This window comes from Ceratotherium simum, chromosome 3 (genome assembly GCF_057802395.1).
Source record: "Ceratotherium simum simum isolate JZ-2026a chromosome 3, ASM5780239v1, whole genome shotgun sequence".
NCBI classification, from domain to species: domain Eukaryota; kingdom Metazoa; phylum Chordata; class Mammalia; order Perissodactyla; family Rhinocerotidae; genus Ceratotherium; species Ceratotherium simum.
Genome location: NC_141902.1, coordinates 917,260 through 941,949, shown reverse-complemented (window position 1 = coordinate 941,949; position 24,690 = coordinate 917,260).

The window sequence follows — 24,690 nt, the reverse complement described above, 5'->3', positions numbered from 1 at the left end:
AATCACAGGGGAAATGGTGGAGTCTCTAGTAGTCTGAGTCCCTGAATAACTGCATGGAGCAGAGCCCCTCTACTGCCAAATTGACTGTGTATGAGAGAGAAATAAACTTCTGTCGTGTGAAGCCACTCAGCTGCTAATGTCATGGCAGCTAGTGTGAACTAATACAAGAAATGGTAAAGAAAGTGGGTACCACCAACAAAAAAACTAAAACATATAGTACTGTTTTAATAGTTGGGGACAGTGCAGAAAAGAAACTGATAGCAGAGTGGGGGCTGGAGACCTATGATTTTCAACAGCAAAATATTTGGGAAAAATTTTGTCAGTGATAACTTGTAAGGTAGATAAAAATGCCTACCGAGCCATAGTTCCAGAGGAAGAAATTAAATAAAAGAATGTCAGTTCTGTATGCAGTAACTGCCTGACTCAAAAGCAGAAAAGAAGAAAATGGAGTCCAGAAATTTGAGGCTTTTAAGTAGGAAAATCTGACTGCCTCCAGAACTCAAATGGCAGGAAATTAGGTTGAAAGAAGATTTTGAGGAGTTAAGGCCCTTCAAGACTCAGTCCTAAGGCAAAGAACTCATTAAAGGTATGGTATTCCCTCCCAAGCCTCCTCAACAGCCACCATTAAATTGAGAAAGAGTGGAAAGGAGTTGAGTGAGAAAAAAATAGATGAGGTTTGGGAATTATGTCTGGGAAAGAAATTTGGGTGTGGTTACTGACACGGAACTTCCTGGAAGCAAATAAATTAGAAGCTATTAAGAGTTTGGAGAGAATTATAGCCAAAGGACCATAAGAGCTTGGACGCCGTGAGAAACTTCCCCTCTGATCATAAACTAGAGTGGGTGGTGGATGGAGGTGACGTGTCTGTCACGATGTAGCAGCCAAAGACTGCTGTATGGTGGCCAAAGACTCGGGCCATGGTCCGTCCTAGTCGGGACTCTTTCCAAGCAGTTTCTACCCTGTGTGTGGTAAACTGGCTGCACAAGAGGCCAAGTTCTGGACACGGTTTGCCCTTCAGCCCAGGGTCCTGCCCTGCCTCTTGCTCACACATCAGGAAGGGTCCCACAGCACTATCAAAGCAGCCCAGGCCTGCAGGCCTTCTTTGCTCTGGGGCACTCGGCCCCAGGCTTTCTGTGTAGCTTCTGTGGAATGCTGAGGATCAGGAAGGCGAAGGTTTCAAGGGAGCCAGCCTCATCAATCCCACAGCTGACTTCCACCCCTAGCCAAACTTAGGAGTATTACTAAGGTTCCCTAAGCCTTCCTCCCTCCCTCCTTCCCTCCCTCCCTCCTTCTCTATTGCGATATCTTGCTCTTTCTTTTCTAGCTTTATTGAGCTATAATTCACACACCATACAATTCACTCATTTATAGTATATAATTCAATGACTTTAGTATATTCACAGATATGTGCACCCATCATCGCTGCCAGTTTTCAAAGATTTTCATCACCTCAAAAAGAAACATGTACCTTTTGGCTATTTCCTCCTGCCCCCTCCCTGACCCTAAGCAACCACTAATCTACTCTCTGTCTCTATAGATTTCTCGATTGTGGACTTTCATATGAATGGAATTATATAGTGTGTGGCTTCTTTCACTTAGCATAATTTTTTTAAGGTTCATCTATGCTTAGCATGTATCAATAGTTCATTCCTTTTATGGTCAAATAATATTCTATTGTATGGATATACCACATTTTGTTTATCCATCTGTCTGTTGATGGAAATTTGGCTTGTTTCCACCTTTTGGCTGTTATGAATAATGCTGCTATGAACAGCAAAGTTCCTTTTGCTTATTTCTCATAAAATCCTGTTCTTTTCAAGAAGGAAGTTTCCAAGTCACCATACGGCTTTCCTTTAGTTTGCTTCCATCTGCACTCCATCAGGGTTCCTTGAAGTCACTGGTCCTTTTTCCTGACCCACATCAGCCCTATTTTAATATTTTCTTGATAATTTTAGTCATGATCTAGAAGGGAAAGATTGTGCTGGCTTTGCTTTAAGTACCTATATAACCAAAGTCTATTCTTATATCCTAAATAAGAAGATATTGAGTATAAGTTAACTTTTTTTAATAACCCAAGTTCATCATCATAAACAGAAATACATACATCGTTAATTCAGTAAATTCAGGTTTATTTCATGAAATGTCCTTAGAAAACTTTTTTCTCCTTACTTATTATCATTGTCAGCAGCAGCAGTAGTAATGACTTATTGAGCACTAAGTATGTAATAAGCCAAGGATGGCAAATGGTATTTAGAGAATGCTATTTATACATTTTAAACTTTCTATGCTATAATTAGGACAAAAATTGAACCAATATATAATATATTGAAAACTTTTAAATAAACAAGCACACAGAAAAATGAACAATTACAAATAATGATAAATTTTATGAAAAGAATTAATAGCATGAAGTGAGAGGGGACAAGAGGGAGGGACCTACTCAGAGTGTTCTGGGAAGAATTATCCAAGGAGAATTCACCATTTAACCACTTATTACAATACATTTGATTAATAAGATTAAAAACTTTTAAATCTGAATCTTTTCATTTACTATTTGGGCAGTACTTCAAGGATGAAGTGATCAAGTAGCCAGTCAGCTTCCAACCCTCTCGCACTCCTGGAGAAATTTCCGTCACGCTGAGCAGGTAGGTCAGGCGCTCTGGGTGCACGCGGGGTCACCAACCCTGCTCACTAACCTCCTTCCAGGAACGTGGTGGGAGGGCACGTGACTGCGCGTTTGAAGGTTGGTGTGGCCACATGATTTGCCTTGGCCAATGAGAGGGGAGCAGTGATGTGCATCACTTCCGGGAGGAAGCTTTAAGAGCCGGCACACAGTTCCCACAGTTCCCTTTGGCCGCCAGGGAAGATGGCTGCTGTGTGCAAGGCAGCGTGTTGGCCTGGCTCAGCGTGAGTTCGGGAGCGGAGCCGTCGCCAACCTGCCGGGCGTTAGAGATGTTTGCTGAGACGGCCGCCGAGATTCTGGAGCTCCGGAGCTTGTTGTGACGGACTCCCACACGAGGCCCAGATGCCGCCGCTTCACAGCATCCGGAGAGGCGGCCCCTCCGGACTGGCCTCCACCGCGTCCTCGCGAGGCTCCCAGCTTCCGGTCCACCGCGGGCGCGGCGGCGTGCCCTCGCTGGGCGCTGCCCGCCGGAAGTCCACGCCGCGGGGGTCCTCCTGCCCTCGCTGCCGCGCCCGCCGTCCGTGGCCTGGAGACGGCCCTTGGGGTGGGTGTCGCCAGGACCGGACGCGGTGGCCCGCACAGGACCGGGCTCCTGGGACGGCACCCTTCGCCCCGGGGGCGCGCCCCTCCCAGGCTCTCCTGGACGGACTCCCCCTGCCGCGCCCCGGGCTTGGAGGGCTCCGCAGTCTGCCCACCTCTGCGGGCGGCGGAGGGTCCGGCCCACCCTTCTCTTCCGCGTCAGCAGTGGGGGCGGGGGTCCGCCTCGCCGACGCCACCTGTTCTCTCCTCAGGCCTCCCTGTCGGTTAAGTGTTGGAGCGAGGTTGTGGATGCCTGGAGAGCTGGGCTGCCTTCTCCTGGGGCCTGACTTAGGGGATCTGAAACGTGAGACGCGTGGTCCTCGAGTACAGACGGCCTCGGGCGTGGTTGGAGAAGAACGTGTGGGAGAGAACGCGTCAGAGAGAGTTAGGTTCTAGCGTTGTATCTCGTTACGTTCGTTACACGAGGAGCTCTCAGACCCAGGGGCTCCAAGGCCCGCGGCCTGCGGAAGCTTGTCGACGCCTCAAGGTCACACGTGGAGACCCAAGGACAGCCAACCGAGATCAGCCAACTGGGCCTGAAGCCAGAGCCATCGGTCGTCTCCTCCCTTTGCTTCGCTTTCTCCCCTAAAAGTCTCTCCGGCACCTGTGGGTGGACGCTCCTGACACCTCCGGATGGCGCTGCCCAGTGAGGGTCGTTGTTGCTCAGATAATATCAGACAATGTTTACTAGGCCTCAGTTTCTCTTTCAACAGTTCACATCAGTAAATTCCATGTCGTATTGGTTGGACACTTGAAAAATTGGGCAGTCATTGATTAGGTGTGAACCGGACCGTGCCGGTTTTATTAGTAAGGTGGACAAGCCTTGATGAGGTGTGGAAGGAAAAGAGTGCTACCTTCTCCCTCATCCTCTGGGATGTGAAAGGACAATGGTTAAAGCTACTGACTAGATTTCAGAAGAAATATGGAACTAGAACGTGTTTGCTGCATGGGGTGGCAGGATTCCTACTAAGACGAGAGGGCATCACCAAGATGGCGGGAGACATGGGTCCTTCCTGGCTCTGCTCCCCTTCCAAGGAGAACAACTAACAGCTGTTCATGGACAAGACACCACTGGGAGAATCCTAGAACATGGGGTAGGGGTTGGGGGGCAAGGCTGAAGCACCCCCTGTGTCACGAGAGGGGGCAGACCCATTATAAGGTAAGAGGAGCCCTGCTCTCTGACCACATTGTACTTCCCCGGCCAGTGCAGATAACATGAAAACAAAAACAGCATAAAACTCACTGGTGATGGTAAATATATAGTCAAGTTAGATTCTGTAATATGGAAATGGTGTATAAATCATTAGAACTCTGGTTTGAAAGTTAAAAAACAAATGTATTCCACAATGGAATACTACTCAGCCATAAGAAATGATGAAATCCAGCCATTTGTGACAACATGGATGGACATTGAGGGTATAATGCAAAGTGAAATAAGTCAGAGGGGGAAGGTCAAATACCGCATGATTTCCTTCATTAAGTAGTAGATAATAACAACAGTAAATAAACACATAGGGACAGAGATTGGATTGGTGGTTACCAGAGGGGAAGGGGGGAGGGAGGAGGGTGAAAGGGATAATTCGGTACATGTGTGTGGTGATGGGTTGTAATTAGTATTTTGGTGGTGAACATGATGTAATCTCTGCAGAAATAGAAGTACAGTGATGTACACCTGAAATTTTTACAATGTTATAAACCAATGTTACTGCAATAAACAAAAAATTAAAAAAAACAAATGTAAAAATAACCATAACTACAATAATCTGTTTTTAGTTACACAATATTAAAAATATGTAAATTGTAACAGCAGTAACCTAAAATGTGAGGGGGAGGAGAAGTAAAAATGTGAAGTTGAGGAATTCTATTGACGTTATCAGTTTAAAATAGGGTGTTATAATTTCAAGATATTTTATGTTACTGAGAGGAACCTCCCAAGTCCACGTGTGGATGCAGACAAACCAAGCACTTAGTGAAAATTTTTTTCTCCAGTTTCTGTAAGAATTACCAAGGCACAGTGAAAGAAAACGTGGCAAAAATCAATCGTCTAAGTTCCCATCCTTAACCTGCATTGTAGGGGTTGAGAGAACCTTTTTTTTTTTTTTGTATGTTTGTGTTTTAATTCTGTAGTGTGAGTTCTTTTTTTTTTTTTTTTTGTGAGGAGATCAGCCCTGTGCTAACATCCGCCAATCCTCCTCTTTTTTTGCTGAGGAAGACGGCCCTGGGCTAACATCTGTGCCCATCTTCCTCCACTTTATATGGGACGCCGCCACAGCATGGCTTGCCAAACAATGCGTTGGTGCGCGCCCGGGATCCGAACCAGCGAACCCCGGGCCGCCACAGCGGAGCGCGCGCACTTAACCGCTTGCGCCACCAGGCCGACCCCGAGAGAACCTTTTCAAGCTAGAGGAACTATGGAAGTTACTGCCTTGCATCACGGGGCTTCAACTGAAAGACCCAGGCAGCCATTTCTGTTTGCCTCCTGTGGATACCCAAATATGCTGCAGAAGATGGGCTCTCCTCTGAGGATGTGGACTTTGGTACACCTCCTCTTCAGGGAGTTGCACAGCATCTTGGCTTTGCGGTTATCTGCAGCAGTGTTCCAAAGAGGAATTTCTGTTTCTCATTCTTGCAGATTTAAAGGTTTGCATGTGTTGTGTTGCCCTTTAGCAACAACCAGCAAAGCTTATGGGGAAAGAAAGTGTCTCCAAGACCAGGAAAGAAAACTGTGAGGAAAAGCAGCTGTCATTACACACTTAGACTTTCCGAACCATTAATGTAGTTGTAGATTTCTCCACAACAACTCTCTTCTCTATTCCTGCTCACCTCGCTCATGGGAGAACAAAAGATCAGCGTTTTCTGTGAACACATCATGCGTTTTGACTTGGGCAGGACTAGCTTTCATACAAGACAGCTGAAATAGGGAATTCCAGTTCATGTTCTTCACCAGCAGGGCCATCTGTATCGGCTTCAGCCTGGGCAGCATTTGCCCCCAGGCCCTTCCTCTTGTTTTCTGAGCCTCCATCCTTTGCTCTCCCTGGCACCAAGCACTGTTGCCCATGCTCTTGCGCAGTGGATGTGATTTGGTGTGAACTGAAGGCTGCTACCTAATCTGGTTCCCTACCCCATCGTTGTTCCTTCTCTGATTATCTTTGCCTTTGAAATCCCCACATGAACTTCTGTTATCAGCTCTCTATCCTCCACTACCTCAGTTCATAATTCTGCTCCTCAGTTCGCAGGCTGGACCTGTGACCCCTGAGGACTCCCAGGGCTGACCCTGCACACCCCAGGGTTCTTTTGGTCCGGCTTCCATGTCTTTTGTGTCTGTGTATCTTCAATCCCTCCCCTTGGCAATCCTGCCAAATGCATTGCTTCCCTTATCTGCTCCATGCAGGCAGTTCTCTCTTCTGAGCCCAAGTCCTGTGTTTCCAGCAACTGCCTTGATGTCTTCTGGGCGCCCACTGGCCCCTCATCTACAATATGTCCCAAACTCACCTCCCCTTTTCCAATTCCTGTGTTCCATTCCAGCATCGCCCCTTTCAGGTCTCAGGGCCTTTGCCACGTAGCCTTCTCTTCCTAGGGTGCATCCCCGGCCCAGCCACGTTCTGTGCATGGCTCCTCATCTTTCTGGGCTCAGTGTATTGTTACCTGTGCAGAGAATCTGCCCGGCACCACCCTCTCAGAGTAGGTCCCTCCTCTTTTCCTCTCTCCTGTCACCCTGTCAGCTTCCTCATAGGACTTAGCACCGCTTGTACTTATTTGTTTTATCTTTTCCTTGTCTGTGGTCTGATTTCTTGGCTGGATTATAAGCTTCATAAGGCAGGACTTAAGTCTTTTCTGTTCAGCACTAAGTACTTCATGGGCAGTGGCTGGCACATAGCAGGAGCATTAGGACTATGTGGTGAATGGATGGACAGACTTTTCTGCCACCCAGTCCCTGAACTTCAGAGTCATATTGACTGTGTCCTCTCTTTTGGTCTCCAAATCCAATCTCAGGCCTGTTAACTCGTGCTCAAAACCAGGCCCTCAGTTCTGGGTTATTACCATAGTCTCCTAATGAGTGGACTTTCTGTTCTTTCTGTGTCTTTGTTACCCATTACTGCTTGGTGACTTTTCTTGAAGGATTTGTCGTGACTACTGCTTTTCATAGTCAGACATCTTCTACTTCCCTTCTACCTTAGCCTGGCATTTGATATTTCCCAATTTTGTTTTCCATCACATCCTCTCCCATACCCTCTATCTAGTCAGGCAGCATCTCAGCTGCACCGTTCACACCCTGTCAACGTGCCTGTGCCCATGTGTTTCCATCACCTGTACCCTCCTCAGCCTTCCCCTGTCCATCTACAAGCCCCCACCCCTGCCCGCAGCTAGAATTAGATCCTGTTCTCAGAATTCTCTGAAGAGTTTTATCTTTGTTCTTTAATGACACATCACTTTCTACCTTGTGCTGTGGTTGTTTATATACATGTTATTTTCCTAGGTGGATTGCAAACTCCAAGAGAGGACTATATATTTTATATGTTTTATTAGTGCCTAGAAAGTTTGAATTCAGTAAATACTAGCTGAATGAATGCACAAGTGATATGTAATCTCCAAAGTAGATGCAGTACACTAAGTAGGATCAGGGATGCCGGGTACTGTGAAATGTGGGGGCAGAACAAATACGATTGTGTAGTTCAGGACCATTATAGCTCTCCTGTCAAAGAGGGCTCGTCTACTGGGGAGGCCCAAGGATTCTCCGTTACCTTGCTCTTTGGACCTTGAACTGGCAGTGAGGGCCCTAGCTCAGAGGCCAGTGTCAGAAACAGGTCCGATGCCTCGCTTCATGTGTTCTTGTTTCACCCTACCGTTTTAGCATAGAGCTGACTGGGCAAAACTTGGCTGAGACTTGGATCCGGATTGGAACTGGCCTAATGGAGAATGAACGGTTACCACTTTTCCTTCATCTTCCTATTCCTCGCTCCTTCTCAGACATTAGGGTCTAAGTTCTATTTAAATTATGAAACAAGATTTTATTTTTAATCAGAAAAGTTAAAATGATTGGTTTCTGGGACATGGTTGGTAAATGTTTTTTTCCCTTGAGGCTCAGGATCCTTTATTAGCAGAGCTTATAGCGGGGTGGGAAACAGGCTTATCTCAAGTGCTAGTTCCAGGTGGTTGGTGGAGGATCCCTGGAGTGTCATTTCTCGATGATTTCTCATCTAGTACTCAAGTGTCATGATTTAGTATTGCTGTGTGCCGCGGGTGCCGGAGGAGAGAGCGGGACACACGTTCTTGTATGTGGTCACTGTGTGATCCTTGAGTCTTTACTATGCCAGGCACTTTACTGATCACTGGGCATATGGGTCCAAAAGAGAAAGAAATGATTCTGCTTTGTGTAGATCACAGGTTTGTGAGGAAGGCAGGCAACTAAATTATGCAGGTGTGAAGTGTTTTGTGATGGGGGAGTACATGGTGCTTCGGGAGTACATAATTGAAAAGAAACTTACCCCTGGGGCCGGCCCCATGGCTTAGCGCTTAAGTGCGCACGCTCTGCTACTGGTGACCTGGGTTCGGATCTGGGGCGCGCACTGACGCACTGCTTCTCCGGCCATGCTGAGGTGGCGTCCCACATACAGCAACTAGAAGGATGTGCAACTATGACATACAACTATCTACTGGGGCTTTGGGGAGAAAAAGGAGGGGGATTGGCAATAGATGTTAGCTCAGGGCCTGTCTTCCTCAGCAAAAAGAGGAGGATTAGCACAGATGTTAGCTCAGGGCTGATCTTCCTCACAAAAAAAAAAAAGAAGAAACTTACCCCTATGAAGTGGTATTATTATTATCTCTGTTTTACTTATGAAAACTAACTTGTCCGGGGTCACACTGCTGATAAGTTGCAGAATTAGAATTTTTACCCAAGATAGTGTTACTTCAAAGCTCCTGTTTCGGTGCTGTCATGGTGATTTTTCACTTCATATGAGATGTGAGAAGTGGTATACTAGGGTCAGCTTGTGCTGTCTCATGAGAGGTGATTGTATATTTTCAGGAATTTTGCAAGTTTTTTGATGTCATGTTGAGCTTGAAATCAGCCAGTGTGGGAGTATTTACTCCATACAAATCAGCATCCACTACAAATCAAGCTTTTTTCTTCCCTAAAGAGCTGGCTGTTAAGCATTTATCAGCACACCACTGGATGTGCAATACTATCACATTCTTGAAAAATTCACAAAATATAGTTGGATTTTTATAAAGAGGTAAATCCACTGGATCTGAACTTTTAGTGGCCTAAGAATCGTTTTGGAAGGTGGAGGGCTTGTTAAAAGGGGCTTGGGTTCAGTAGGTCTGGGCTAAGGGCAGAAATTTACATTTTTAAAAAAGATCCAAGGAGATCAGATGCTCCCAGAAATAAGAACACACTTTAGGAAATATTTGAACTTTTCATGTAAGTATTTTCCCTTCATGTTAGAGGTGCCAGCTTAACTCCCTAGGCCAGTGTTTCCAGCTCTGCCTACACATTCAAATCACCTGGGGAGCCAACGCAAAATACAAGTGCCCAGGCTCCACCCCAGACCCAGTTAAATAAGGACGCTAATCAAGGAGTTGGTGAGATGTGACCAATTGTGTTTCAGAATTGTTATGGACAAGTTTCTTCTCTGTGACTGTTGTTGTCCCACTCCCTACTTTTGACCCTGAGTGTCTGCTGCAATTGTCTGTCTCAGTGTGATCATTATATGTTGGGTGTGTGGGGCAGACAACTTGGCTCTTTAGCTGAGAGGTCTTTAGATTGAGAGAATAATACTTTCTGTACTTGGACATGATTTAGAAGACGAGATCCTGGATCTCCAATCTGTTGCCATAATGAGATGAGCTCTTGGGGGTCATGGGAGGGAGGGAGTGTATTTTCTATGTGAGAGGAATATAAATAGTAGTTAGAGGATGGACTGCGGTAGATTAGAGATGGCCACCAAGTCTCTGATACTCCTCCCATGAAGAGGTGGGATCTCTTTTTCCCTCCTTGTGGGTCTGGGACCCATAGAGAGTGGCAGAAGAAATGTTGGGCCAGTTATGGGCCTAGTTTTTTAAAGGAATGGCAGTTTGGCAGTTTCTGTCAATTTATTGAGCCCTAAACTACCATGTGAGAAGTCTGCTATGTAGGAAGACAATGTAGAGATTCCCTGCGACTTCATGGGAAGAGAGACCAGCTGAGCCCAAGCTCCCATTTGTTCCCATCAATGCACCACACATGTGCATGAAGCCATCTTACATCCTCCAAACTAGTCCAGCTGCCAGCTAAATACCACCAAGTAATCGTAAATGATACCACATGGAGTGGAAGCATCGCCTGGTTGAGCCTTGCTCAAATTCCTGTCCCTTAAAATTGTGAGATCTACTAAATGGCTGTTTTCTTCAGCTCCTACATTTTGTGGTAGTTTGTTACACAGCATCACACAACCAGAATTCTCCCCTCAGTGATTCTGAGGTGTAGCCTAGCCTTTCAGAAATAGTTCCACCCAGGTAGCTACAAAGACTTTCCCCCACCCTGGGCCGTTATCCACAAATTACCCAACGTTTGCTTCGTTTTCCACCTAAGTAAACTTCTTTTATGTGACAAAAAAGACATCTCATGCATTTGGGGGAAGTAATCCATAACATTCAATAAAGTGTCATGGACTTTTTTTGTGTGTGTGTGAGGAAGATCAGCCCTGAGCTAACATCTGATGCCAATCCTCCTTTTTTTTTTTTTTTTTGCTGAGGAAGATTGGCCCTGGGCAAACATCCGTGCCCATCTTCCCCTACTTTATAATAGAGAGGATGGCTGTGGGATGCTGCCACAGCATGGCTTGACAAATGGTGCATCAGTGCATGCCCGGGATCTGAACCTGCGAACCCTGGGCCACCGAAGCAGAGCACGTGCACTTAACCGCTGTGCCACTGGGCCACCCCAGGTCATGGACTTTTAAAGAGACAAAACACTGGAATAAGAGTCAGAAACCTTGACTTTTTTCCTAGCTTTGACATCACTAGCTCTTATGACCTTGGACATGTTATATCTTTTCCCAGTCTTATTTATTTTTTTGGTGAGGAAGATCAGCCCTGAGCTAACATCTGTTGCCAATCCTTCTCTTTTTGCTGAGGAAGATTGGTTCTGGGCTAACATCTGTGCTCATCTTCCTCTACTTCATATGTGGGGTGCCCGCCACAGCATGGCCTGATAAGCGGTGCATAGGTCTGCACCCGGGATCCGAACCGTGAACCTCAGTCTGCCGAAGTGGAGCGCGTGAACTTAAGCACTACACCACTGGGCAGGCCCCCCCAGTCTTATTTTTGATATTTGTAAAATGAGGAATTTAGACTATCTTGTCTCTAAGTTCCCTTTTGCTTGTGGGATTTTATGACAATCAGTGTAATGATGTGTGCAATGGTAACTATCAATGGGGAGAGATTATTTTCACAAAAAGCACACAACTCATCAGTCTAGTCTTGATCACCACTGACTCAGTTAAATTTATGTCCACCACCCAGGGGTGAAAAGCTTTAAGTTGACATCACTGGTAACTTTTTCAGGTGCTTAGCTTCCTGAGTATGCATGCCTATTTTAAATGCACAAAGTTCAGGAAAAAGAAAAAAATAAAATAAAGCTCAATATCCATTCTTTCATCCCATAAAATTCTGTGGACACTTTGTGTTCAATGTGATTACGCAAGGCAAAAGATGTTCTGTGCCATGGGCTGTTCTGGTGGAGTGAGAGGGAGAGTACTGAAATGCATGACACGTAAGATTGGATTTACAATTTGGCAGCAAATCCCTCTGTGAGTCTTCAGAACTTATCCACCTCGCCTTAGTGACATGTTGCAAGTAGAAAGAAAGCATTCTTTGTGTGGAAAGCTGAAGTGTGCTCCATCCTTGGACTGTAAATATAGTCATTCACTTCCTCAAGCTCCAGTTAAGCCTGCTGACCTTTCCCAAAGTTGTCTTTCCTGGCCTCCTCTAATAGCAGAGGACCTAACCCGTTGCTGCTAATAAAACACGTGACAGTGTTTCCACGAAAATTGGAATCATTTCTTCAGTTCCTTTATTTTTAAAAATCAGACATAACCTGGGGGCCAACCCCGTGGCTTAGCAGTTAAGTGCGCGTGCTCCGCTACTGGCGGCCGGGGTTCGGATCCCGGGCATGCACTGATGCACTGCTTGTCCGCCTATGCTGAGGCGGCGTCCCACATACAGCAACAAGCAGGATGTGCAACTACGACATACAGCTATCTACTGGGGCTTTGGGGAGAAAAAGGGGAAAAAAGGAGGAGGATTGGCAATAGATGTTAGCTCAGGGCTGGTCTTCCTCAGCAAAAAGAGGAGGATTGGCATGGGTGTTAGCTCAGGGCTGATCTTCCTCAAAAAGAAAAAAAAAATTCAGACATAACCTTGTGTGGAAGTTCATGTATTCCTCCTGGTTAAAATCAAAGTCAAACTCTTTACACACCACAGGGAATCATCAGAAGAACTGTTCTTTCCCCCCATAAGTCAGACCAAAAGGACTCCTCAGTAGGAACATTTCTCTCTTCTTTCCCTTGGCACAGAAAGCAGCAGTACAAAGCATGAACTGCCTGGTGCTTGCTACCCTTGGGTGGCAGCTGCTAGAATGCAACGTTGCCGTTTGTATTCAAGGGGCCTTTTATTCCCAGCTGCGTGAGCCAAGCCACAGGACTTGCAAGAATGCTTGGGATGTTTCCTGTGAACTTAGGACACAAAGAATCTGTGGTGTGGCTCTGAAATAGGAACCACTAAAGAGAGGAGAGCTGAAAGGGACTTTTATTATGCCAGTAAGAACATTGCTATTCATGTACAGAGTGTGTGTGAGTGCAGAAGACAGCTCATATGTGTGTTTATGAGGATATAGATGTGCTGAATTTTAAATGTCTTTTTTTTTGAGACAATTGAGGTTATTGTTTTCAAAATCTAACCCAGGAGAGTGTTGGAATGGCTCAGTGGGCGCTGAGCCATCATACCTGCAATTGACTAAGTTCAGCAAGGGAATTGCAGAATTAGAGAAGGAGCCTGTGTTTTTTCTTGTTAATGGTTAAGCCATTGCCACTGATAAGAGATTTTCAGAGTTTACAAATAGGAAAATGATCACTTAAGCTGGAAATCCTTTCAAAATAGACTCCTTGCTTCACTCAATACTGAGCAATTTTGGTATGCAGGGGCTCTAACCAAAGTTGTTTTCTATGAAACATTTGAATTGATATGCTTCCAACTCATTCTCCTCTCCTCAAAAGACTGTGGAAAAGTCCCCAGTAATACCACCTGGTACACAAAGTGAAAGGCTTAGAAGGATCATTTTCGTTTACATGGTCACAGAAACTGTCACATACGCCAAAGGTCTTTGAGATGATTAATGCCTGCATTCATAGCCTCTCTTTCCAGCCAAGGCTGCAGTAAAAAGTGAACTTGAGTTTATAGTTCATGGTCCTTAACTGAAACATCATAGATTTAGGTGTAGAGAAATATAGCTGTAATGCAAGCGAGACCTTGAATTTCACCTGAAGTCAGTGACAGACTGTTAGCTATTTTTCCTCTTAGCTATTTTTTCCAAATTATAGATGGATTTATGAGCAGTTTAGGATAAAGGGACCCTGAGGATAGATTAATTTTCCTTAATCTCATCTAACTAAAAAATAGAGGTCAGATGCGAGTAGAATGGTTTTTAGGTGTCAGGCTAGAGTTCCTGATGAGGTTGCTTGTGTGGAGAGGAAGCACGCCTTTTAAATGCAGCCACCTTGTGGGGGTGTGTAAGCGATGTGCTCTGAATGAGGCTTGTATGCATTACTCCCCTTCCAGCCCTGGGGACTACCAGCAAAATGAGATATTTCCTTGTTTAATTGGATAATGGTGCTAAATTAAAACAACAGCAACAACAACAACAATCTCTTTTGCTTTAGAGAATCTAAAGAAGACAAGATGTGTCAGAAAATATTGAAATTAAGATACAGTGATGGCACTGTTGTTCAAATTCATCGAGTTCTTACTGACCCAGTATAGAAAAGAGAGAGAGTGGCAGAGATGCTCCTTTGCTGAAGGTCCAGCCTCAGTGGACCAAATCCTGCTGCCCCTCTGGCCTGATCACATACACATAGATGATGCTTAATGTGTGGATCCCTGGCAGTTAAAGGAAACTTGCAATTTATAAGATTGATTTTTTTTCTGAAGAGATTAAATATGATTAATTCAAATGAAATTCAGGAAAATTCCCTTTTCCTTTTGCAAGTAGAAAGGTAGAGGAATTCACAATGAGCTGGAACACAAAATTGTCAGTCATGAGATTGTTCCCCTGCTTTGACCTTTGCGAATGATGAGCTGAATGACCTTTCCCAGTATGACACATGAGGACGAAAGCCTGGAACTCAAACTTAAAGACACCTGGGGCCCATGTTAATTGTTAACTTCATGATTTCCACACCAAACATAGGGATTGCTCTTAAGCATCTACAAAAACAGTTTTTATTGACACAGGAAACCTAAAAATAACCATAACCTTGAACACTCACATCACTGAGCCTGGGCACCAACCAAACTGCAGGATCAAGGACTCAGACAGTCACTCGGAGGAACTGGATTCTGTCTGCCCAGTGTGCTGGGTGTATGGACAGTGCTGAGAAAGCAGGTAAGTTGGAAGGTCTTCATGCCCGGGGCTCAACCCAGAGGGCAGGGCCCATCTGGAAGCCAGATCTAAAAGTCTCCCAGCCATTTCTGTTGCGGGCTTTTGCATGCATGAATGGACAATTCACAAAAAAGGTATAAAAATGGCCTTCAAACATATAAAAACTGTTCATACTCCTCGTAATTAGAGGAATACAATGAAAACAACACTGAGATACCATTTCTTGCCTTTTGGATTAGCTAAACTTAGTAAATTTGACAACATATTCAGTTGGTGAAACTGTGGGGAAATAGGCATTCACACATATTGCTGGTAGAAAATCAAACTGGTATAACCTTTCTGGAGTGAAATTTTCCAGTACCTTGCAAAACTACATATACATTTACTGTTTGACCCAGAAGTTCCACTTTTAGAACTCTAACCCAAAATACACTGCCAGTGATATGAAAATACATATGTACAAGGTTGTTCATTGAAGCATCATTTGTAATTGGGCAATATTGGAAACAATCTATATGCCGATACATAGGAGTATGATTGAATAAATTATGATTCATCCACACATGGAGTACTATGTAACTGTAAAAAGGAATAAAGTAAATCTCTAGAAATGATAGGGAGTGATTCCAGGATATATTGTTAAGTGAAAAAAGCAAAGTGCAAAGAATATCTATAGTACTACTCTTCATATAAGAAAAAATGGGATATTCAGAGCATATCCATGTATCTGCTTGTTTGTGCATAAGTAATACAGAAAGAACCAGGAGAGAATGAGATTGGTTACCTACAGGGAGTGGATGAAAACATGGTGGAAAGAATGGGGAATGGGAAAAGAGTAGCAAAGATGAGACGTGAGCAGCACTTCTCTGAATACACCTTCCTGTACTGCTCTGACTTTGAGAACCATGGGAATGCTTCACATATCCTTCCCCCCAATAGTTAATTAAATTCAACCAGGATGTTGGGAGAACCCAACGTAGAACACAATAGTAAGAAAAGAACTAACCTAAGCAATTTTGGAAAACAGTATTTTGACTATATGCTGTGACACTAAACACGAGAAGAACTGTGCACAAATATTGTAATCTGGTTGGTAAATGTGTTTCTCATGGAGAATTCTGAAACTACTTTATGTATCTACTAGGATTGAACAAACAAATACTTGGTGAGTAATGAGAGCCATATTTCTCACACTAGGAGAAAGAAGTTATAAATAAGGAAGGGGGAAAGCTAGAACAAACCCTGTGGTGTTGGAATAGGAGGAATCAGCATCAACCCGTGATTTTTAATTTATATACAGATAGGATAAAAAAGTAAATATAGATTACGTTTGCACGTATTTTCTGCTCATATTATCTATATGTGTCATCCCAGTAACAATGAACACACCTAGCTCTTGTATATTAGTTCCTAAATACCATTCTTCAAAAAAAAAAGAACCAAGGTTCCTTGTAGATCGGTCAGCTCTAACATTAAGCCAGGGAAAATATAAGATTAGTCTGGAACATCATGTGGGACCAGAAACTAAGGAAGTACTCAAAAACCAATGGGCCCCTGTTGAAAGGACACAGCTACTAACTTGAAGGAGTGCCACATGGTGAAAATAGGGACAATTTGAGCAATAACATAATGATAGTGGTGGATTATACCCCATAGAATAACTATGAGTCCAAATTGATATTATTGAAAGAACAATTGTGTGTGTGAGAAAGGACTACTCTTCCTTTGAGTAGGATTCCAGTTAATAAATGTAGAAGAAATGGTGGAAATAAAAGTTACTGTTAGGCAAACAGTAATAATTGTTGCAGGCAAAACTATCGTTGTTGCTAAAATTAATGAGCAAAAGTACAATAAGAAGTAGGATTATTTGCATAGTCTCAAAGTTTCTCTCCTGTAGATTCCAAAGGGAAAAACAATGTCTTTCTGATGAAAAAACCTGGCAGAAACTACCGTGGCCAAGTCACCAATGTTAACATCACCAGTAATAAGACAAATGGATATTGTGTACCCCTTGATATAGTACACTGAGAAGGGCACAACATAACCTTGATGGTATTTTCACAACACAACACACATAACCTTGATGGTATTTTCACACACAAAAAAGTATAATTATGAGAAATCATCGGACATCCAAAATTGAGGGACACTCTGTGAGATAACTGTCCAGTATACTTCAAAAGGGTCAAGATGATGGAAGATAAAAAAAGACTAAGGAACTTTCACAGACTAGAGGAGATTTAGGAGATGTGACAACTAAACGGCCACATGGGATCCTAGATCCTGAATCAGACCTTGTTTGAATTTTGCCAGTTTCTCCACTGGTCTGTAGATTAGTTAGTACTGTATGAATGTTAATTTCCTGGCTTTGATAATTGTACTATGATTTTGTAAGACGTTAATGTTAGGGAAGTGGGGTGAAGGATATCAGGGAACCCTGAACTATTTTTGCAACTTTTCTGTGTCTAAAATTATTTCAAAATAAAAATTGAAAAGCAATAGCTGGTAAAGAGGAGCAAAGGGAGACACAAATAACCATTTGCCTTTTTTTAGAAGCCTTAAGAGGCCAAGTCTTGAAGTTTTACAACTGGAAAGAGTACCAACCACATATAGTCATGTTTAACCTAAATCTTACTCAAAACTATCCATACTGAGAGAATGCTGTTAAAAAATGACCCAAACAGATGGAGGAGTTTTTCTTCACCTGGTGAAACACAGCTAGAAATAAGAGATAAGCCAGAAACATTTGATGCTCATGTCTCAAATTCTATGCACAAAAGTCTTTATGCTTTACTCCAAGGAGATGCCCTCAGTCCTTAATTCAGAGCCTGCTTATTTTTCCTTCATACATAGCTCTACCAAGGGTGGCTCTGTGGTTTTGTAGCTCATAGTAGATGAGATGAGAGTAGTACTGTATCAGATCACTACATAGGCAGAGTCATAGTAAATGACCCCAGTAATGTGTTCACTGGGTCATAAGGTGTTATAAATTTTGCAAAAGTTAGGACGTTGCCCCTCTGATTCACCCTCGAGCACACTTTACCTACAGTCAGATAGCACTGGAGTGGCTGTGGGTGTTTTTGAGCTCCAGCTAAGGGAAGTTGATTAGGGTTTAGTGGGGTATATTTGCATGTTGTACCATCACGTCTGTGTATTGCTAAAGCTTTGCTAGCTGACCCAGAGTGGGAGTGTCTTCCAGGAACACACCCACTGTCCAATTTGTATCTAATTCTGGGTCTGTCATTTTGTATTCTTAAAGAGCTCCTCCCTTCCCTTGCTCATTGGATGAGCTTCAGGCCCCTAAAAATGTGAATCTACCCTTGGCAATGACACTAATTTGAAGGAAGAGTTAGTTAGAGATGTAAGAAGGAATTAAGTAGGGAAAAAAATCTTATTAATGAAGTAAACAAAAGATCAAAACACATAGTGCTCTGAGGGTCTTGAGCGTGTGGATTAGGATCCAACAAACTTCAGTAGATCCTAAGGCCATCGTTGTATTGAAGCATATATGATAATTGATGTTAGTAATAATGATCCTGAGTTATGAAAAAAAGCTTAAACTGTTGAATATACTCTGATGAAAAAGGCAGAGAAGTGTATAATTCATTTAGGCAGAGAAGTATATAATTCATTTAAGGAAAATTTCCTTTTTAAATGTTTACAATAGAAATGTTGATGCTTATACATCTAAATCCTCAGTTATCCAGAAGACAGACTGAAGAACAGTTGTTTATCCAGGGATTTAAGTGGCCAGGGTTTCACTCTAGTTTGGTTAGGTAAAGCTGCAGTGGTGGGTTGTGATCCTTATTCTAAAAATCAGGGTAGAGTGTTGGACCCATCAGTTGGGTCAGTTTCCCATGATGATGACCTGAATCGTTCCTGCATGCATTTTCAGTACTGTTCTCATAGAAGAGTTGCCAACGAGGTCAGAAGTCCTGGAGAAGATTTTTTTCTAAAGATGCTTGGTGGAGGCAGAATGGTATCAGAGAGGTTATAGGCCACACAGTCAAACAGATGCACTCATACTTGAAAAAAAAAAAAAAGCCAGACAAAATAGGACCGTCTGTATGATTTCACTTGTATGAAATACCTAGAGTAGTCAAGTTTATAGAGACAGAAAGTAGAAGAGTTTGTGCCAGGGGGTAGGGGCTGGGGGAATAAAGAGTTAGTGTTTAATGGGGACAGAGTTTCAGCTCATAAAGATGAAAAGGTTCTGGGGATGGATGGCGGTGATGGTTGTAGAACAATGTGGATGTACTTAATGCCACTGAACTGTGCACTTAAAAATGGTTAAAATGGTAAATTTTGTGATATGTATATTTTACCACAATAAAGAAAAGTAATAAGTAAAGCAACAATCAATTGCCAACAGAAATTGGCTGCTTACAGTGCGTCAAGCACGTTGCTAAATATTACTTTACATATTACTATATTGCATTTAGCCAGCACAGTAACTCAACAAAGTAGATATTAATTAGTTCCATTCTCCAGGTGAGGAAACCATGGCCCAGAAAAGTTAAGTAACTTGGTCAAGGTCAGAGAGCAAGTAAATGATAGGACCAGGACTCAACCCCGGGCGGTAGATGTCCTGCTTCAGAATTTCAAAATCTCGCAGACACAGGTTTGATCACTAGCAGTATACTTGGCGTGTAGTAGGCATCTAATAAATGTTTAAAAAATCGTTATTGTCATTATTATGTAAATTGTGCATGGGAATTTGGTTCTTTCTTTGCTAACTCTTAACCTAAAACTTGGTGCTTTTAACTCCTTGTAATTGAGGTGCAAAAGCCATGATAAAGAATCAACATGGCACATGCCTGCAATTTAGGCAGCACACGAAAGAGCTGGTTTTTGGTGATCACTCAAGTGAACCCATTTTTTCCTGCAGTGAGTTTATAACCAGAGTCACCTGAATTGGCTCTTAGGCCTTTTGAGCTGGGGCTCAGCCAGGCCTCCACACATGTTTGGACTGCATTTTGATGACTCAGGTTTACTGGAAAGTTCTTTGGGGCCATGTAATACGGACCATCTTGAACCACAGAGTTGATCTAAAGCATTCCAGGGCAGAAAAACACAGCAGTAAAGCCAGCTTCAGAGTCCCGCCCTGCTGTGCTGTCTTCGAAGTTGGGGAGACGTCCCCTCAGATCTTTGGACTGGAGGAGGAGGCTCAACCTGACAAGCTGCAGATTCAGCCAACCTCGCCACAGCCAGGAGCTCAGCAGCAGGCTGCCCTTCCTGGAAACTTGTTTCCCTTGGCCAGCCCATGAGGATTGCCTCTCATTAGGCTAACCCTTAGACTAAAAGCTAGTTATTTTCTCAAATGGCTGCTGGGAAGACTTTTTAAGTATTTGAACCTAGGTCTTTCAAATTCTGAACCTCATGCTCTAAACCAATAGCCTTCAACTTTTTGGCATGTTGATTTGCTTCCGATTATTACTTAATTTTGAATGGAGGCTTTTCTAACCAAGCCAGTCATTTACTGAAGAACTGTTATGTTATGGTGGTGGGGAGTGAGGTGGGGTGGCAACAGCTTCATTTTAAATGTGTTCTTTCAGCAGACTTTTCCATCTAATCCAGTGAGTCGTGAACACACCCCCAGGGGCAGGTCTGTGCTCAGGGATCCTGATTCTCCTTCTCCAGGCAAGCGGAGGTGCATATTGCCCCAGGGAACCCTCTAATCTGATGATTTAGCACAGGGCTTCTCAACTCTGGTACTGTTCCCATTTGGGGCCAGATCATTCTTTTGTGAGGGAGGTCCTGTGCATTTTAGATGTAGCCAGCAGCTTTGGCTTCCACACGTTAGATGCTATAGCACTTCCCTGCCCCCAGTTGTGACAACCAAAACAATCTTGAGACTGTGCTAAATGTCCTGGGGGCAAGATCATCCTTGTTCTAGAACCCTGTGTACCAGCAGGCTTGGAGTCACTGCTGCAAATCCAGCAGCCACTCCTGCTCCGCCCGCCGCCCCGCTTCCTCCGCACTGTTTGTGTCCTCAGTACCAGCCTGGCCTTGCCTTCTGCGTCACAGCCTGGAGCAGGACTCAGGGAGACTGCTGGCCCTGTCCATGTTCCTAGACCCTGACACCAGTCAGGAGATCACCAGGCCACCGCCATTTGGAGAACCCTGTGTCCCAGCAGAAATCTGTGGAATCTGTGTCGATTCTTACGTCTTCCCTCAGGTCGGTCCCAGTCTCACTCTACCTGGCATCCATTTCTCAGAGGCTGAAGCTTGGAGTTGTGGCTGTGTCCTAGTTTCATTGAAGATGGTGCCCTGTTTTTTATTTTTCTATTTTTTATTCTTTTAAAATTTTATTTGGCCTTAGTGAAGGGAGTTAAACTGAACTATCTCTGATCTGTGATCTCCACCTGGAAGCTTTGATCCAGTTTTACTTTCTGTGTCCCAGTACTATGAGAAAGAGAGAGAGAAGCAGGGAGAGGGAGAGGGAGAAAATGAATGTCTAAGCCAATACACTGAGAGCTTTGATAGGATCTGCTCCTTCTCCTATATTGATGATAGAATTGAGCTAAAGAAGGTGCGCTGAGCTCCTCATAGAACTCTTGAATTTCAGAAAAATATAAAAAGTCTTAGTTGTGGGAATAATATAAGATAATAATGTAAAATTGCTTCAGAAAATTGCCATAAATATAGAGTGCATTAAATGTGCCCAATAATTATATACTACTTACAGACAGAATCTTTTCTGTCTCTGTCCACTCAGATGAATACAGAAACATACTCTGCTCTCCATTTGAGCACCTGGGAGGTCCAGGTTTTCAGGGCCCCACCCTGAGGCAGGCTTGCTGTCGTCCATTTGTATGTGCTCCAAACTTCTACTATCAGGACAGGGGTCCCATGGGCCCAGGGGCACAGATCATTTTAATTCAGCTTGTCCTCTGAAGCGCATTAAATGCTTGTGATACATTTAGATATCTTGAAAGCATTTGTGCATGATAGTGACTATAATTCTGATATTGGTAGAAAGTACTTAGTGGTTTCTGGGGGTGACCTCAGTTGGGGATCCCTTCTCCCCTCAGTGTCTGCCTTCCTCCTCTACTGTCTCATCTTGCCCTCCTCTCCTTTCCCCTCCTCTTCCCTCTTTCCTTTCTCTTCTCTCCTTCATTCTCTCTCCCTCCCCCCGCCACCTCTGGTGCATGCACACGCACGCTCCTAGCCCTCTTTTCTTGAGCCCTATCAAGAGTTTACATACATCAGGAAATAGCAATTTTAGTAATTGCCCAGAATGGTGCTAATTAAATTAGACATCCAGAAAGAGGACTAATCCTGAGACTTGCACATAATAGACTAAAGGGCCGTGTGAGTTTTTCTATCTCTGATTTCTCTCTGACACACTCCTAGAGAGCTTCTGGCTTTGCTTGCCTGGAGTTGTACTATCTTCTGATTGTTAAATATGTATCTCTTACCTCCTCCACCCACACAAATATTATAGGCTGCTAAGGGTAGGAGCTGTGCCTTTTAATTTCATATTGTTCTAGTGACTGCTTAAGAAGTCTTTGTGGACGTGTTTGACTCTCCCAGGTCCCCTAATGTCTATAGCTTGCAGCTAAACATTGCTGGTCCATTCTCCCTCCTCTGGGGCAGCCTCCTTCAGGGTGAGCACAGGCCAGGCCTCTTTAGTGTAATCATTTTGTATAAAACACTTGGAAACTCTGTTTCACCTCAGGAGAACAGCAGGAAAACCAACAGAGTAATGCATCATTTTGTCAGGAAGCCACGGAGTGCAGACTAGAAGTCAGCAGTGCTGGCCTGCTCAGAGGCTTTCTGAGCCCAGATTCCTGGGGCGTGGATGGCTGTATGACTGCCTCCCCCTTCTAATGGGGCCGTGAATGCACCAGAATGAGATTAGCCCCATAGCACTTCAATCTGATGCCCATTGACCATAAGCTGCTCACCCTTCTCCCCACCCCTGACCCAGGAAACACACATCCCACCTAGTTCTACGAAATCAAGGATGTTTGTTCTCTTTCAGCCATGTTCTCCCAATCTGACGTATCAGAGATATTCAAAAGTTTGACCAAAGGCTCTTCTTCCTTTGACTTTGTTTTATCACAGCCAAGACTACAAGGAAACAGCACATACTAGCAAGAAGAACTTGAAAAAGTCCAAGACAGGGATTTCTTATTTCTTCTCCCCAAATCTTGCTATTTATATTCTCTGAGTGCCAGAATGGATGTGACTCAGCTGTGATACACTGAAAGATTAGGTAGCATGTAATTCAATCCTCACTCCCTCAGCATATGGCAAGGTTTGTGGCTGCCGAAAACTACGCCGACTCTTGCCTCCAAATATGTACGAACAAAAAGCCCTGTGCTTCATGAAACCAAAGGCTGCGCCCCACCAGCCTGCACTGCATATGTGGTTCTTCTGGACCTGATCCAAATGACTTACAGGACCAGTAGTTGGTTTTCCTGTGTGGGCTTCAGGCCACACGCTTCTCTCTGAAAGCCTGCCTCGCTACAGCATCTGTCCCCGTCTTTCGAGAGAAATCATACTAAAGATCTCTCTCCCCAAGTCCCTTTGAAGCAGTCTCCCCCTTACAAAACAAACAGGGAAGCATTTCCCAGCACTGGCCAGGATGCTAGAGCCTGGCTTATCTTCCGCTAGTAGAGAAGTAGCAAAGATGATTGCTTGCAGGGAGAAAACTGTGTGTGTGAATGTCTGGGGTGAAGGGGGTGGGAAATGCATTATCCCCTTCAAGTTGCAAGTTTTTATCTGACAGAATGTTTTTCCTGGTCAGTGCTGGCCCCATTGTCAAGAGACTTAATGGTGATTTTGTGGCCATCAGATCCTCGAAAGTGTCCTCTTGAGGACTGCCTAAGACTGGGAAGAGGTGCACCCCCACGCTGACACACCAAGTCTTGTTCGTAAGGGTTGCCAGGATATGAAATTGGAATTATGCTTCAATTCAGTTTCTTCTCTCCTGTTGTCCCTGAACAGTCTGTCGCAGTTCGGTTGTGAACAATGTATGTGGTCACTCATTTTGTAAAATACCAGGCTGCACCTGTGGGGCTGAGGAAAAATGGGAGAGAACAAGGGAATTTGGACTCAGAGCCCATCTTTGTTAAGCACTGCCGAAGCCCCTTCTGCCTCGGCTGGTGGTGTTGCAGGTGAGGATAAGAGCCAGCTCCTCCTTGGTCCCTGCGAGGCATTGCTGAGCCCTGTTCTCCCTTAGAGTTTGCTCTGCAGGTTTCTAAATGGTTTTCTGAATTGCTTTAGCAGCAGCCCCTGTGCAGCTGCTGGGGTGTGGAGGCATCTGTGTGCTTGAGTGCTCTCGGTTGTCAGTGTTGGCTTCATCCCGCTCCATCCCATCCAGCCTGAGATGAAGTAGCTCCTCAGAGATGGTCCTTTTGAGTGTTTTTTTCCCTCTCTTCTTATGCACTGTGCTTGAAATCTTCGGAGATAGTATAATGCTCATGGAATGATAAATATAATGATAATTTATGATAAATAATGATAAATTGAATGATAATATAATGCTCATGGCTTAGGAGCCTGGAGATGGCTAGACTTTGATCAACTGTTTATTCTTCTGTTTGTTTAATGGACCCGGGAAGAAAGTGAGGGTCTGTGGCTATCCAACTGACCGTCAAAGCCTCGGTGAATCTCTTCCGAGGTCTGCTCCCTGCCAGAGAAGCCGGACTGTCGTGTGAGACAGTGAGAGGCCCAACAGGTCCTTCCTTAGGGCCAGCCTGAAAGCATCTCTTTGCTTCTGACCTGATCTGTGTGTCCCCACAGCCAGCCTGATTTGTGTCGGGGCTGACACTGGGCCCCACAG